This window comes from Apodemus sylvaticus, chromosome 1 (assembly GCF_947179515.1).
Source record: "Apodemus sylvaticus chromosome 1, mApoSyl1.1, whole genome shotgun sequence".
NCBI classification, from domain to species: Eukaryota; Metazoa; Chordata; class Mammalia; order Rodentia; family Muridae; genus Apodemus; species Apodemus sylvaticus.
In genome coordinates this window covers 24,356,446-24,371,013 of record NC_067472.1, presented here as the reverse complement: position 1 = coordinate 24,371,013, position 14,568 = coordinate 24,356,446, and the positions used below count along the sequence as shown (strand labels likewise).

General features: G+C 44.5%; 1 long non-coding RNA gene across 4 annotated transcripts; it reads right to left on the bottom strand.

The window, feature by feature from the left end:
• Positions 1-766: 766 nt before the first annotated feature.
• LOC127687709 (uncharacterized) lies at positions 767-14,191 on the bottom strand. Of its 4 annotated transcripts, XR_007978489.1 has the most exons (6): positions 13,844-14,191; positions 13,252-13,456; positions 12,243-12,753; positions 3,590-5,126; positions 3,079-3,279; positions 767-2,982 (listed from the first exon to the last, which is right to left on the bottom strand). It is a non-coding gene; the product is annotated as an uncharacterized LOC127687709 (long non-coding RNA). The 4 variants fall into 4 exon arrangements; XR_007978486.1 differs by having other exon boundaries at positions 3,079-5,126; XR_007978490.1 differs by having other exon boundaries at positions 3,079-5,126; positions 12,243-12,682.
• Between the last annotated feature and the right edge of the window lie 377 nt (positions 14,192-14,568).

The window sequence follows — 14,568 nt, the reverse complement described above, 5'->3', positions numbered from 1 at the left end:
CACACACAGCAAGCGTGGGACGTTGAGGCTGTGGGGCATGGCACTTTTAGGGAACTGAAAGCTGTCCCCCTGTGACAGAAACACCGAGAACAAAGAGGTAGCACAGAATTGGTCTGGGGTGGGGGCAGACGAGGTCAGTTTGTGGTAACTGTGTGTGCCTATATCTTAAAGACAACGGGAAGCAGTGGGAAGTACCTCAAGATTCCAAACCTGACCATACGCGAGATAAAGAATCCAAAAGCCAAGCCGTCTAGCCTTCTAGCTGTAGTTTATATTGAGTGAAGGGTGTGTGTGTGTGTGTGTGTGTGTGTGAGAGAGAGAGAGAGAGAGAGAGAGAGAGAGAGAGAGAGAGAGGGAGGAGAGAGAGAGAGAGAGAGAGGAGAGAGAGAGAGAGAGAGAGGGAGAGAGGGAAGAACCCACTGAAGACTATTGTGAAGCAAGAATAAAACAAGTTAGATGAGTGGAGGGTTGGGCTTCCAAGTGGACAGAATGACTTGGTGAAGGGTTTTGGAGGCTGAAAGCGCAAGCTACACAAGGACATCAGGCTTTTATCCACACGGATGGAAAGAGGGCAGCGATGGAAAGGTCTGCGCAATTGGACAGCGGAAGGTTGCTCCCCGGAATGGGGAAAGGCAGGGAAGTGGGGAGGTGACTGCAGAGAAGACTCCTTAGGTTTCACAAGTGGGGCAGGGCACAAGCTGCAGGCAGGAGACCACGGATGATCTATCGGAGATTGGTTGCATTCAGAGACCAGAGCTGCTCAGCCAATTAGCGTAAGTAAAAGGAGGCATCGCCAGCCTCATGGTGTGCAACCCTCCAGTCCATTTGGTCCTTATCTATCAATCTGCCTCTGCGTCTCTCTCTCTCTTCCTGGACCCCCCTACACACACACACACACACACACACACACACACACACACACACGTTAGTTTCTGCATGCCATTTGCCAAAGTTAGTGGGACGTTTGGGCTGCCGTGTGTGGTAGCATGAATGAGAACGGCCCTCACAGGCTCAGGTATTTGAATACTTGATCCCCCAGTTGGTGGAACTGTTTGGGAAGGATTAGAGGGTGTGGCCTCATTGGAGGAGGTGCGTTGCTAGGGTGGACCTGTGCCACTTCTGTACCTCTGCCTCCTATTTGTGGATCGAGATGTAAGCTCTCAGCTGTTCCCACCACCATGTCTTTGCTCTAATGGAATGCAAACTAGAAGCCCCAGGTTAAACGCTTTCTTTTATAAGTTGCCTTGGCCGTGATGTTTTACCACTGACCCGAACACACTGGATTTTACAGCTCCAGAGCCCACGACCATGGGGCAACCTCTTTGCTTGTCATAATAAAACGCCATCCCACTTTCTGGCGACAAAATAACTCCAAAGCAATTTTCTAGTCACAACCAATATAGTTGACACAACAAAACCCACCCACTTGGTGTTGGCAGGAAGTCCTAATGTTTTAGATTGTGATATTAGAATCAAATAGACCAGGTCGTAAATACTGCGAAACTTTGAACCATGTAGACTCTGTTGGTGTTTATTTGATTATTTTCATTTTCTGCCATTTCCCTGTTTCTTGCTGCCCCCATCCCTGCTTTACTCTTCCTTCCTTTCAGTATTTGCTGGATAGCATCACTCACATTCTTTCTACATTTGTTCAGTAACAGGTTATTATTATCTGTTGCCAGAATGAGGACAAGGACCATGTTTATCTCATCTCTTGGTGTGTCTACTCCTGTCTAATAAATTACCTCAGAATTTAGTGAGTTAAGACAACACCAGATGACTCAAGCCAAAGAAGCAGATGCATCCATGGCTTTGCTCAGCAGGCGTTAGAGCAGAGGCCTCCTGCAGCTGGATGCAACCAATACAGAAATTCACAGGTAGCCGTTATGCAGAGTGAGAGATCTGGAACACTCAGCTCTAAATGGGATGTCTCCATAAAACCCCTCCCCTCGGGGCTTAGAGAATCCCTTGAAGAGGTGGAAAGAATTTAAGAACCAGAGGGGATGGAAGACACCAAAAAAACTAGGCCCTCTGAATCAGCTGGGCAAGGCTCATATGAGCTCACTGAGACCTCCTCACAAGGCAGCATGCACAGGGCCTGCACTGGTCTGTACCAGGTCCTCTGTGTATGTATTATGGCTTCCAGATTAGTGTTGTTTTGTCCTGAGTGCGAGAATGAGTGGGTCTGTTTCTTGTGCCTTCTCTTGGGCTCTTTCCCCTCTGTTTGCTTGTTTTGTCCAATTCCAATGTGTTAGCTTTTATCTTATTATATTTTATTTTATTAAACAAAGAACCAGACATTCAATAACCCCTGTAGGTTGGGAATTGTTGGCCTGGGTGGTTGTGCCTTCGGGGTCTGTCATGAAGTCAGTCAAGATGTTGGCTGAGGCTGCAGGTATCTGAAGGGCTTCCAGGATGGCACATTTTCGTGCTGTTGGATTACCACATGGCCATGACCACAGAGCTACTTGAGTATCCCTATGATACGGTAACTGGTTTCCTTAGAGCAAGTGGTTCATTACTGGGAAAAGAGGAAGATGGATTCCTTGACTTTTATGGCCTATTCTCAGAAGTCAAACATGGCCTTTGCTGTATCTGCTTGTCAGGAGTGAGTCATTAGGCCTGGCCAGCATTGAAAGGAAGAGGAGTTAGGCTCTATTGTTTGAAGAAATGATTGTAAAATATTTTTAAAATGTTTTTTAGAAACTACCACAGCTGTTCTGACCTCATTACTCAGGACAGTGCCTGCCAGCTACTGGATGTTTATTAGTAGTTTGTAAAATATCAGCCTTTCTCTTAGATTTTGGTACTAGCAATGGGACAATGGCCCAAAGGCAGATAGTTACAGTAGGGAATTGTCACTTGAGCTCTAGTGCCTTTCTCACAGGTCCCAGCAGGAAATGGCTTGAGCAGGCAGAGATGTAAACTGTTGTTCTTCAGGTCTTGACATAAGCTTGATAGAACTCAGAGAACTCCTAGGGTCTTGAGAATAGATAAGGCTAGTGAATTAGAATTCTACCTCCATGTTTATAACACAAATCTGTAATTATTATATTGGGGCACAGATAATTTACATACCTACTTTACATATCCCTGAAGACTTGTGGTCTCTGGCTCAAACAGATCCAGGTTAGAGCGCGACACGCATGCCGTAGCTGGGGAATGGAAGAAGAGGATGCTCCAGAAAACTCTCTTTTCCTTCCTTGTGATTCTCTTTGGCATCTTCTCCTCAAGCCTTGGCTCAGCTGCTTATGGTGGCCCATATCTGTAATCCCAGAACTTGGGGGTAGAGGCAGAAGTGTCACAGTTTGAGGCTGCCCTCAGCGATGTGAAACCCTTTCTCAAAGGGCAAGCAACCTTAGTCTTCCAGCAGTCATTTGCCCTCACCATGAAGTAGTTACACAGAGACAAGCATGACAACATGCACCCGTAGCCACAACTACATAAGCTTAAATAGAAGGATGACTTGAGATCAGGGGTTCAAAGTCAGCCTGGGCAACACCTCGAGACTGTGCCTACGGAAGTAGGAAGGGCGGGGAAAGAACACAACACAGTAATCCCGCACTAACTCCATTTCAATTCCTCTTACCTTCCACAGAGTTTTGCAAAATTTGACTTTCTTCTTCCTAGCCATCTGGTTTCCACTTGTACTCTTATAGCCTGTTCTTCTCAAGGCCGCCGATGACTCCATTACCAGAGCCATTTTTTTCTTCGTCACACTTGTCAGCTGTGACCTTTGAAGGTTTTTGGTTTTGTTTTCTGACTTGGTGCTGTCACATTTTTCTGGCTTTCTCCAGCTGCTGTCACTGGAGGTCAGAGGAGGGAGTCGACGGGACTGTGCACTTGGTTCCTCCGCCTTTAAAATCCTTGCCGGGATCTCTGCCTCCATCCTCCAGTGCTGCTCTCTGAGCACATGCCTCTGTTCCAGTTTTCTCTTTGTAAGGACACCAGTCAGAGTGGATTGACCCTTTCCCGAGAGCTTTGTCTCAGTTGATCGATGCCGGATTCCTTTTTCCAAGTAAGTCCATGTGCTGACATTCTGAACGGTTATCAAGCAACCTTCTAGACTTCGCTTTCCCTCCATCCTGCCCTTGGTCTCTGCTGAGAAAATTCACCTTTTATATCACCTTTCAACTGAGGATACCCAAAGGCTTTTTGCCTGGGAATTTTGGAGGGACTGATCTAGTAGCCCAATCGATAATATTCAGATGTTTTTAGGCCCCTTTACATTTATAAGGATCAAACTGGATTTATCTTTTCCTCAGAGCTGTTGTTTCTCATGAGTCTTCCAGCCTCAAACTGGTCCCATGGTTCATTTGGCTATGGGGGTCTAGCTCACTGCCACCACTACCACATCTTCTTTTCTTCCTCCTCCTTCTCACCCAATTCTGTTAATTACACTGCTTCATAGCTACTACATAGCTCTTTCTCCTTTTTTCCCCTGTTGTCACTTTGTGCATTGATTTTTCATCCCTTTTAGCTCAGATTTATCATCGTCATTGTCGTCGTCATCATCGTCATCATCATCTTACACAACATTTCACAATGTAGTCCTAGCTGGACTCACACTCAGCAAACTTCCTGCCTTGGTCTGCTGCGCTCTGCCCTACCTGGAGAGTAAGAATTATTACGACTAATAATGATGACAATAGTCAGCCTTTATCGTGAACTTAGTGAGCAGCATGTCCTTACATGAGAGCCTTCTTGCTTTTGCCCTTTTCAGTCCATCCTGCTGGTGTGAACGTACAGGCCCCTTGTCCGACGTTGAGTGTGAGAGGACACTGACAGAGAGCACGTGGGGAGGACGGGGTCTATTTGGTTTACAGGTTGCAGTCCATCATGAAAGGAAGCTAGGACAAGACCTCAGGGAAGGGAGAGAGGTGCAGACTGTGGAGGAACACTGCTCACTGGCTTGCTTCATCTGCTTCCGTTTAGCCTGCTTTCGTCGACTACCAAGGACCATTTGCCCAGGGTTGCAATGGCCGTAGTCAGCTGGGTCCTCTCCCATCCATCAGTCATCAAGAAAAATGCCATGCAGGCCAAGCTGACAGAGGCTGCTCTTCAACTGATATTCTCTTTTGCCAGATGTGTCAAGTTGGTGACCAGGATTAACCATCATACATCCCCTGAAAGTCAGATGATCAAGAAAAATAAATTTATCTTTTTCTCTATTATTAAATTAATGATTGATTAAGACTTTTATTCCATCTGATGGCAGAAAACACAATTTTATATAATTTTGAGTAAACAAATTCCCAAACTGATTTTTTTATTAAGATGTTATACATCTGCAATTTTATGTTATAATAATTGAGACTATCAACACTTTTTGTGGAAGCATATATTACAGTGTATGAACTTTTGGCCAACTCATTATTTATGAGATCCTACAACAGTTTCTTTCATCTAGCCTTTGTGAGAGATTCTTATATGTCAGTCTACTATATATTCCCATATAGGAATTGTAAATAGGAAGTACATCATAAAGTTTGATAGGAGGGGCTGGTGAGATGGTTCATCAGTGAAGAACACTGAATACTCTTACAGAAGACCAGGGTTCTGTTCCCAGCACCCACATGACAGCTCACAACTGTCTGTAACATTCAGATCCAATGCTCTCTTCTATGGGCACTGCATGCATGTGATACACAGACATACATGCAGGTAAAATACCAAGATGCATAAAAAAATCTCAAACATTTTTAAAGCTGGATAGTTGTTAGTCAAGTTGTGTTTTAAAGAGTTTGTGCCAATTTGTATTCTCAAGTAGCACATTAAGAGGCTCATTTCCTCACATCAGCACCAATGGCGGTTGTCATCAAACAATAATAGTTCCCCTATTTTGTCTCTGTTGTATTTTTCTAAGTATGGATAAGAAGATCCTTTTTAATTATGTTATCTTATATTATAATGTTCCCTTGCTTTTTATTCTCACCTATTGAATTTAATAGAAATATTTTTTTTTCATTGAGATAGACACCACTTTCAGGAATTTGGTTTCTAATTACAATTTGAGACAAAATCATTTGGAAATTTCAGGTGGAACTTTACCTAAAATTACTATCTAACCAGACAAGAGTCTAAACTAGCGCTACCATAAAAAATATAATTGGAACTTTGAATGCAAAATATTATATGCTATATAATCAACATATAAATGTTAATGAGACCTCTTTTCTTTATACTCTTTGATATGTTTGTGCATGTGTGTGTGCAGGTGTGTACACCTGTGTGAGAGTGTGCCATCACTCTCCACCTTCCTGCTTTGAATCAAGGACTTTTACTGAATCAGAAGCTTGGTGTTCCTGCTTTATCCTGGACAGCCAGTGTGGCCCTGGGATCTGCCCATCTTGCCCCCCCCCAATGCTGGGCTTATATGCACACACATAACCATAGCCCTGCCCTCCTTTTTATGTGAGCAGGGAAGATTTGAACTCAGATCCATGTTTTCACAGTAAGAGCTCTTATCTACTGTTCTCTCTCCAGCTCCTCCCCTTCTGCTCAACTCCTCCCATTCCCATTTTGAGATTGGGTCTCCTGTTGCCCTCTAACTTGGATGACCTTGAACTTTTGATCTATCTGACTGCTTGTCCCCAGGCCCATTTGTATCCTATGCTGATGAACAAACCCAGGACTTTTTCTTACATGCTAGGCCAGCACGTGGCCAATGGAACTGCACCCCAGATCGTTATTTCTTTTCTTATAAATTTTCTCAACCACTGAGCATTTAACACAGCCACAACTCGAGTGTTCAACAGTCCCAAGTGGCAAAAGATAAGGTGGCGCAGACTGGCCGTTCTTAAAACCTGGATAGAGTAGCCTGGGGCATGCATAACAATTTGCGTGTGTGTGTGTGTGTGTGTGTGTGTGTGGGGGGGGGGGGGGTTCCTTTTTTCTCTCTAACCCCCCACCCTTGCCCCCAGGCAAAGTTCATTGCCTTTTAGAGAGGAGGTACTTAACCAAGGTTTGTTTTTCTAATGGAGTTATTTTCATTCTGTTGAAAGTTTCAGTACTTGTTTTATGTAGATAATGGCTAAAATACCTCCCTGCAGCCAGGAATCATTTTGTTAGGTCTTGAAACAGAAAACCATTCATACATTTTACTTTGTTTCTCTGAAATGAGAGATGCTTTAAGAATGTGTTTTCATAAGATTTGGCAAAATTTTTATCTCACACAATAGCTCCTTCCCTCATTCTTTTTGGAGGATTGATGGGTGGATGAAACTTGGAACAAAAGAGCTGACAGTGGTTAAGAAGATAGCAAAACAATGTGGTTTGAAGAAAAGGCTTCAGGGAAGTGACACTGCAGAACTCTAGCTGTAGGAAGTGTTCCCTCTTCAGAGGATGCTGGGATTTATGTTAATTAAGAGTGGACGGAGTCTGAGAAGACTGACAGTCCTGTAGGTACTCACAGGCCATGTTAGAACTGGACTCCTCCAGGTGGTATTTCCTAGGATCTGCTGCTCAAGGTTTGCCCCAACAAGTCATCTCTTAGGCAAATATTAACCCCACTTAACTTTCTCTGATATTAATGCTCCAAAACTCATTATTTTAGGAAAGGAAAAAGATGTTCTGTAAACTATGCCACTTTTTTATTTTTTTTTTTTGACAGAGACTTACTTTGTAGCCACTGCTGTTCTGGAACTCACTATTAAGAATAGGTTGGCAGTCAGGCGGTGGTGGCGCACGCCTGTAATTCCAGCACTCTGGGAGGCAGAGGCAGGCAGATTTCTAAGTTTGAGGCCAGCCTGGTCTACGGAGTGAGTTCCAGGACAGCCAGGGCTATACAGAGAAACCCTGTCTCAAAAAAAAAAAAAAAAATCCAAGAAAAAGAATAGGTTGGCATTGAACTCACAGAGATCTGCCTGCCTCTGCCTCCTAAGTACTGGGTAATACTTGACTTTATGTTTTTCTTTGAGGCAGGGAATTGCTAGCTAGCCTGGACTAACCCTTAACTTGTGATGCTGAAGACAAGCCCCACACTCAACCTGTAAGTGATTCGTAACAAGATGTGAAAAACCCTTGTTGTGTGTACCTTTTGCTACCCTTACCTAAGCTCTGAGAAGACTGCGCTACCAGCCTGGTCCAGAGAATATTGGATTTGCACATGAAAAACACTGACACACTTGTTACTCACTTTCAACTTGCCCTATTGGCTCAGTTGCTGGGCATTATTAATCCCCTGCGGCTAGCGTGCCCTCCCCAACACTCTTAGCTCAGCACCCTAAATCTGTCCTTAGCTGTGGCTGCTCAGTTATCTGTACACTCAGCACAATACCTCATCCTCCTGCCTGGAGATATCTTTACTGACAAATCAAGAACCAACTGGGAAACAGAACCTTAGCATCAGAACCACCCCTACAAACCCTTTTTAACAAAAATAATTCAGTTTGGACATGGAAGCACTAACGGATTAGAAATATCTGCAGAAGCCGGGCAATGGTGGTGCATGCCTTTAATTCCAGCACTTCCGAGACAGAGGCAGGTGAATTTCTGAGTTCGAGGCTAGCCTGGTCTATAGAGTGAGTTCCAGAACAGTCAGGGCTACACAGAGAAATCCTGTCTTGAAAAACCAAAAAAAAAAAAAAAAAAAAAAAAAAAATCTGCAGAAGATCAGCTGGGAAAACCCCTCAAACCATTGGGTTCAGTTGAGTTTGCTCTTAGAAGCAGGCAGCCAGATTGTTCACCATGGACATAGGGAGATCTAGGATCCAGATCTTCCAACACCTGTGTCAAGAGTGTTCCTTTGTTAGAAGCAGAACCGTGTTTATCAAATACTGGCTGATAGGTGATGGGTTAAACACTTTTCACAAATTTCAACAACTTAAAAAAAAAATCCTAGCCAGGCGTGGTGGCACACACCTGTAATCTCAGCACGTAGGAGGCAGAGGCAGGTGGATTTCTGAGTTTGAGGCCAGCCTGGTCTACAGACTGAGTTCCAGGCCAGCCAGGACTACACAGAGAAACCTGTCTCGAAAAAAAAATCCTCCAAATAAAAAGCATTTTAGGTTTAGAGGAAAAGGCATGACTCTATCAAATTTTCTGTTGGCATTTTCTTCAATTTCCCAAATAAAAGTGGCCACACAAGATGGTCTCCCATTTCAGATTGGTGGTCTCTGCCTGGCTGTGTTTTGAAAGCTAAATAAGCCTCAATTCACAACAAAAACCTCAAGGCATTGTAGGTAGTTAAGATTGGAAATTACCTCCCCAGCCTACCTTCCTTCATTTCTGTTCATTAATTATTTCTCTTTTCTTGTTTATTCTCTCTTGCCTTCTTTCTCTCATCTCATTTATTTCCTTTTTTTCTTTCCTCCTTCCTTTCTTTCCTCCTTCTTTCCTTCCTTCCTTCTTTCCTTCCATCCTTCTTTCTTTTCTTCCTTCCTTCCTTGCTTCCTTCCTTCCTTCCTTCCTTCCTTCCTTCCATTCTCCCCACCACCTCCTTTTCTCTTTCAGAGAGTGTGGTATTAAAGGCCACTTCTGTTGAGACTCCAAATGTTTTGACTTATGAACCATGTGGGGACCTGGACATCATCTAAAGCAGTGTTTCTCAACCTGTTGTATCCCTTTTGTGGGTCAAATGACCCTTTCACAGGGGTCACATATCAGATATTCCACATGCTAGATATTTACATTATTATTCAAAGCAGTAGCAAAAATCACAGTTATGAAGTAGCAACAAAACTTGGGGGGATTACCACAGCATGAGGAACTGTGTTGAAGGTTGCAGCATTAGGAAGGTTGAGAACCCCTGCTCTAAAGGGAAGTTGAGGCTCAGAGCGGGTAAAGGATTGTGCTCTAAGGTCAATTGAATAAACTTCCTCGATCAGATCAGAAAGCTGCTGTGAGGCTCTGTGGAGATGACTCAGTGTTTGCCATTCAAGCAAAAGGCCCTGAGGTCAATACCCAGAATCCTGTAACCAACCTTGGTTTGTTAGTGCATAGTGGGGAACAAAGACCTGAGCATCCCTGGAATTTGGTGAGCAGTCAGCCTCATTATCAAGTTCCAGACCAAGTGAAAGACTCTCTCAAAAACAGGGTGGACAGCTCCTAAGAAATGACAGCTGAGGCTGACCCCTGGCTTCCACTTGTGCACACTGAAATGTGTGCACACACATCCAACACACATGTGCAAAGCAACCTGAGCAGCAATGGTAGTATGGCCTCTGTAGGTGTCGGGCCTTTTGGCTGTTTGTTCATTCTCAGTCTTTAACCTTCCTTGAAAGTGTTCGGGGGCCACTGGTAGCAGTCTTGGCATGAAAAGAAAACCTCTATTCACACTCTGCGATTCGGAATCCCTTGAGGTGGGGGACAGATTGCCTAAGGGCCTCACACAGAATACATTCTCAGGGATAGAGGGGTCTCGACTTGGGAATCATAGCAATCCACAGAGAAAACTCAAGATGGTAGTGCTCGTATCAGGATTTGCTTTTGGACACCCAGGTTTCTCAGGCTTTCTGGGAAAGCATTGCCACAATTTTCTAGCACAGTGGCTTCAACAGAGGAATCTCCAAAGGTATAATACAGAAGCTTCACCGTCAACAAAGGCAGTCTCTGCAGGAGACTGGGGGAAGGCAGAATCAGACCAGGGCCCTTTCTGGAAGCCTCAGTGAGAGGGTCTTGGAGGCAGGGATGGACCAGAGGCCTCTTAACAACCTGTGCAGACTGTCAGCTCTAAGCCTGGGCCTCAGGCTTCGACTTAGACATTTGTTCTTCAGAGACGGCTATTTGATGTAGAGCATGACCTGGGCTAAGACAGCGTGCTTTCAGGCTCACCATTACTTCCCTTGTAGAATGGGAAAGAATGGCTCCCATGACACCAAACTCCTGCCTAGATGCAAGACTGCTATAACTCTCGAATCACATTAAAATAATAAAATAACCTGTCATTGAATTGCTTCATTTTTATAGCCCTACATTTCCCCCCCATCCTACCTAGAGGTAGACTTAACCTTAGTGGAAAACTTTGATGTCCTAAATTCCTGGAGGAATTTGATTTCAAAACGAAGGACGTCGAAGCCGCTGCATGCTTTTTGGAAAGAAGAACACCAAGAGAGGTAGCAGACTTAGTGGGACACAGAACTGGGAAGCTGGCTCAAATGCGGGCAGTGAGACAGCCTGCCTGGCACCCAGGAGGTATAGACAGGGGAGCAAGCTGGCTGGCTACATGAACTGAATTAGCAAGCTCTGGATTCAAGTGAGAAACCAGACCTCAGTGTGCAGTATGGAGAGGGATCAGGGAAGATACTCTGTCAGTTTCTGATCTCCACATAAAGGTGTGTGCATTTGTGGAAGCACATCAGAACACACGCACATACACACACGCAACCAACCAACCATACATACATATATACATACATACATACATACATGAACACATCACACACATTTAAAAAAGAGGAGAGGATTAGTGGAATGTTCACCAGATCTTAAGACTAAACCCCAGTTCCTACATGCGGTCTACAAGTCCTGTGAGCCTTGGCTTCTCCGGACTTTCCAGCCTGGTGACATCCCCTCTGTCTCTTCATTCATTCGATTCCTCAAAGGCAGAGACTTTCCCAACTTTCCCTGTCCTGTCGTAGTTTGTCCCCTGCAGCTCTTTGCTTCTTTCTTAGCTTGCCTAGAGGATTCAGGCCTGAGCATTGATTGCATCATAGCTTAGGTCTCTGCTGGCTCCCTCATCAAAGGCAGACCATTTTGTCCTTTTCAGAGACTGCATAGTGTTTGGGTTATACATTTATTTGTGATTTTACCCTAATGTTTGTCTCCCTATGTATGCTGAAAAATTCTAAATTTTTTGTTTAGATTTTTTGTTTTCTGTATTCACCACTATTTCCTGGCACATAGTAAGAACTCAGTGAGGATTTGCTGTGTAGGGGCAGCAGAAGTTACTTAGTTGGCAAGCTGAATTTGATCCCCAGCATTCAAATAAAAGAGCCAGATGTAGTGGCCTGTTTGTATTATCAGCAATGGGGAGAGAAAGAGACAGGCCACTGTGAGACCTTGCTTCAAAAAACAAGGTAAAAGACATCAAAGGACACCTGAGGTTGACCTCTGGTGTTTGCACTCATGTATGGGCACATATACCCGTACACACACATGCCCACGAACACAGATACACACATATGCAGAGATACGGCACATGTGGAAAAAGTAGCATTAGTACTGAAATAAAATTAAATGAAAAAAAAGTTAGGTTAGTTAGTGAAGGAATTAGCGGATGTGTTAGCACATTCTCCACTTACTGGTTGTTTGGTTGTTCTGAGATGTGGTCCTGCCCTCTGTCCCAGGCTGGCCTTGAATTCGGATCCTCCTGCTTTTCCCTCCAGAGAACTGGGATTCTGGATGTTTACCACCACACCTGGCTTTTACTGGTTGTTTATATATGACACAACATACACAAATACTCGGTGAAATCGCCCCTTTGACCCCATTTTGGCAATGTGGAATCTGCTATCAGTCTCCAGGCAAGTTGGCATTAATTCCAACATGTGTTTATTTAGACCAAACAGGCCTCTTTAGTGGCTCAATTAAGAAAACCACCTTGTGGTGTTCTTGCCAGTTCCTGCAGCCTTGGTTCCATCCGTCTGAATTTTTGCTACATCTCGGTGAAGTTTGTGGGGCCAAGAAGTTACCTGAGACTCAGCTCTGATATCATTAGGAGAGGAATCTTGAGCGACTCTGCCTAGGATTTAAGTTCAAATCAATCGTACACGCAGTTACCACAGGGTCACCCAGCTGTAATCTGTTTTGTTGCTGGGACCACATGAAAAAAAAAAAGAAATTATTTATTAAGGACAGAATAGTTCCTTTTGAATTCTGTAGCAATCATGCCCAGCTCTCCTCTCTCTCTTTCCCCTTCCAGTCCATGGAAAGTGTTATCTCAGACGGCTTTGTGCAGGAAGTCGGGTTTATCACTTCCGCACAGTTGCAGTTTGTCTAGGACTTAACTACATGCTATCAGATTACATCAAAACGTAGGCCTTTGTGTGCTTAACTCATCAAAGGCGACGTAGACCCTCAGGACCTGCTATCACTTCGCTGCATACGCAGCCGTGTAGCAAAACAAAGCCTATCTAAACAGGACGTGCCCTTTCTGCCTTGCAGGGGCTCTGCAGGCTCTGGGCTTGCAGCGGCGCTGGGGGCTCAGGTGTCTGCCCCGTTTCACTTCTTGTTTTTATATTTATCTCCTCTTAGAATTGCTGTCATTTGCCTGATTGTGTTCAAGGAAGGAAAACCCAAAATACGACTTACCAGGAGAGGAGGCGAGATGACGGCCGGTCCGCAGTGTCGGTTGTGCCGGCAAAGCTTTCCCTTAAGGTTAGGGCTCTTGGTTCTTAGTTTGGAGAATGGAATCAGTGAAAACCATCAGGACTTGTGGAGCCCGTCGCCCTGGTTTGAATCCTGGCTCCTCTACCGCTCTCACTGGTCCACTTCTCCCGTCTTTCCTTTTTTCCAACTGAGAAATGGAGGTAATTATAACACCCATTTCATAACTTATTTGTTTGTTTGTTTGTTTATCTAGCTAGGGCCTTATGTAGCTGAGGCTGACGTGGAAACCAGTATGAAACTGAGGATGACGCTGAATTTTTGACCCCCTGACCTCTACATCCTCGTACTAAGATCACTTAGGTTGATTTTAGTTAAGAGAGAGTCTCACTGTGTAGCTTGGACTGGCTTAAAACTCAATATGCACGTTCAAGTCTAGACTAGCCTCGAACTCAGAATCTTCCTCTCCCAAATTCCCAAGGGACAGACAACAGTCATGCGACCAACACAATCAGCGCCCTACCCCCCTGACACAGAATAAATCACGTACAGCCAAGAACATGTGAAAAGTGCTTACAGAGAAGGCTTCCTCGGGAATGGCTGCGACATTGTAAAGAACAAGTATGAGGTGTCCCAAGCCCACAGACTGGGCAAGACTGTAAGACAGAGCTCTGGTCCCAGGCTGGATACGCTTCTACCTCTCATGACCCATTACTAGCTTCTTCTTTTATTTTTGTTTTTTTGAGACAAGGTCTTGCTCTGCAGCCAGCTGGCCAGGGACCAGCTGCTGATATAAAACTTGCAACAATCCTCCTGCCTCAGTCTCCTTAATGCTGGGATTAGAAGTGTAAGCTGCTATGCCCTGGGTTATTTTCTTCCTTAGTAGTTCCCTCTTCCCTCTTTAGGACAGCTGCCAGATGCTGCCTCTATTGGCAGCCACAAGAAGCCAATGCAACTGTGAAGTAATACTTCTGCCCCAGGCTGGCTCCACCCTATTGACCAAGGGTTTTTTTTTTTTTTTTTTTTTTTTTTTTTTTTTTTTGTGCTTTGCCTAAAAAGGAGTTCTCACCCAACCCTGCTATAGTGGGAAATGGCTGACTGCCCTAGAGTTTCCGGACCCAGAGCTCTTTCGGGGGATGGAAATGGCGGCACAAGTTTTTCACTTCAGGGAGTTTGAGGGTTCTGCCTGGCAGTGGTTGTCTAATACGAAGCTCCTTTCCCAAAAGCAGATGTCAGAGGAAGAACTCCATTCTGTACAAGATCCTCTAGCTGGTGTCATATGATAAGGCAGTCTTAGCAAAT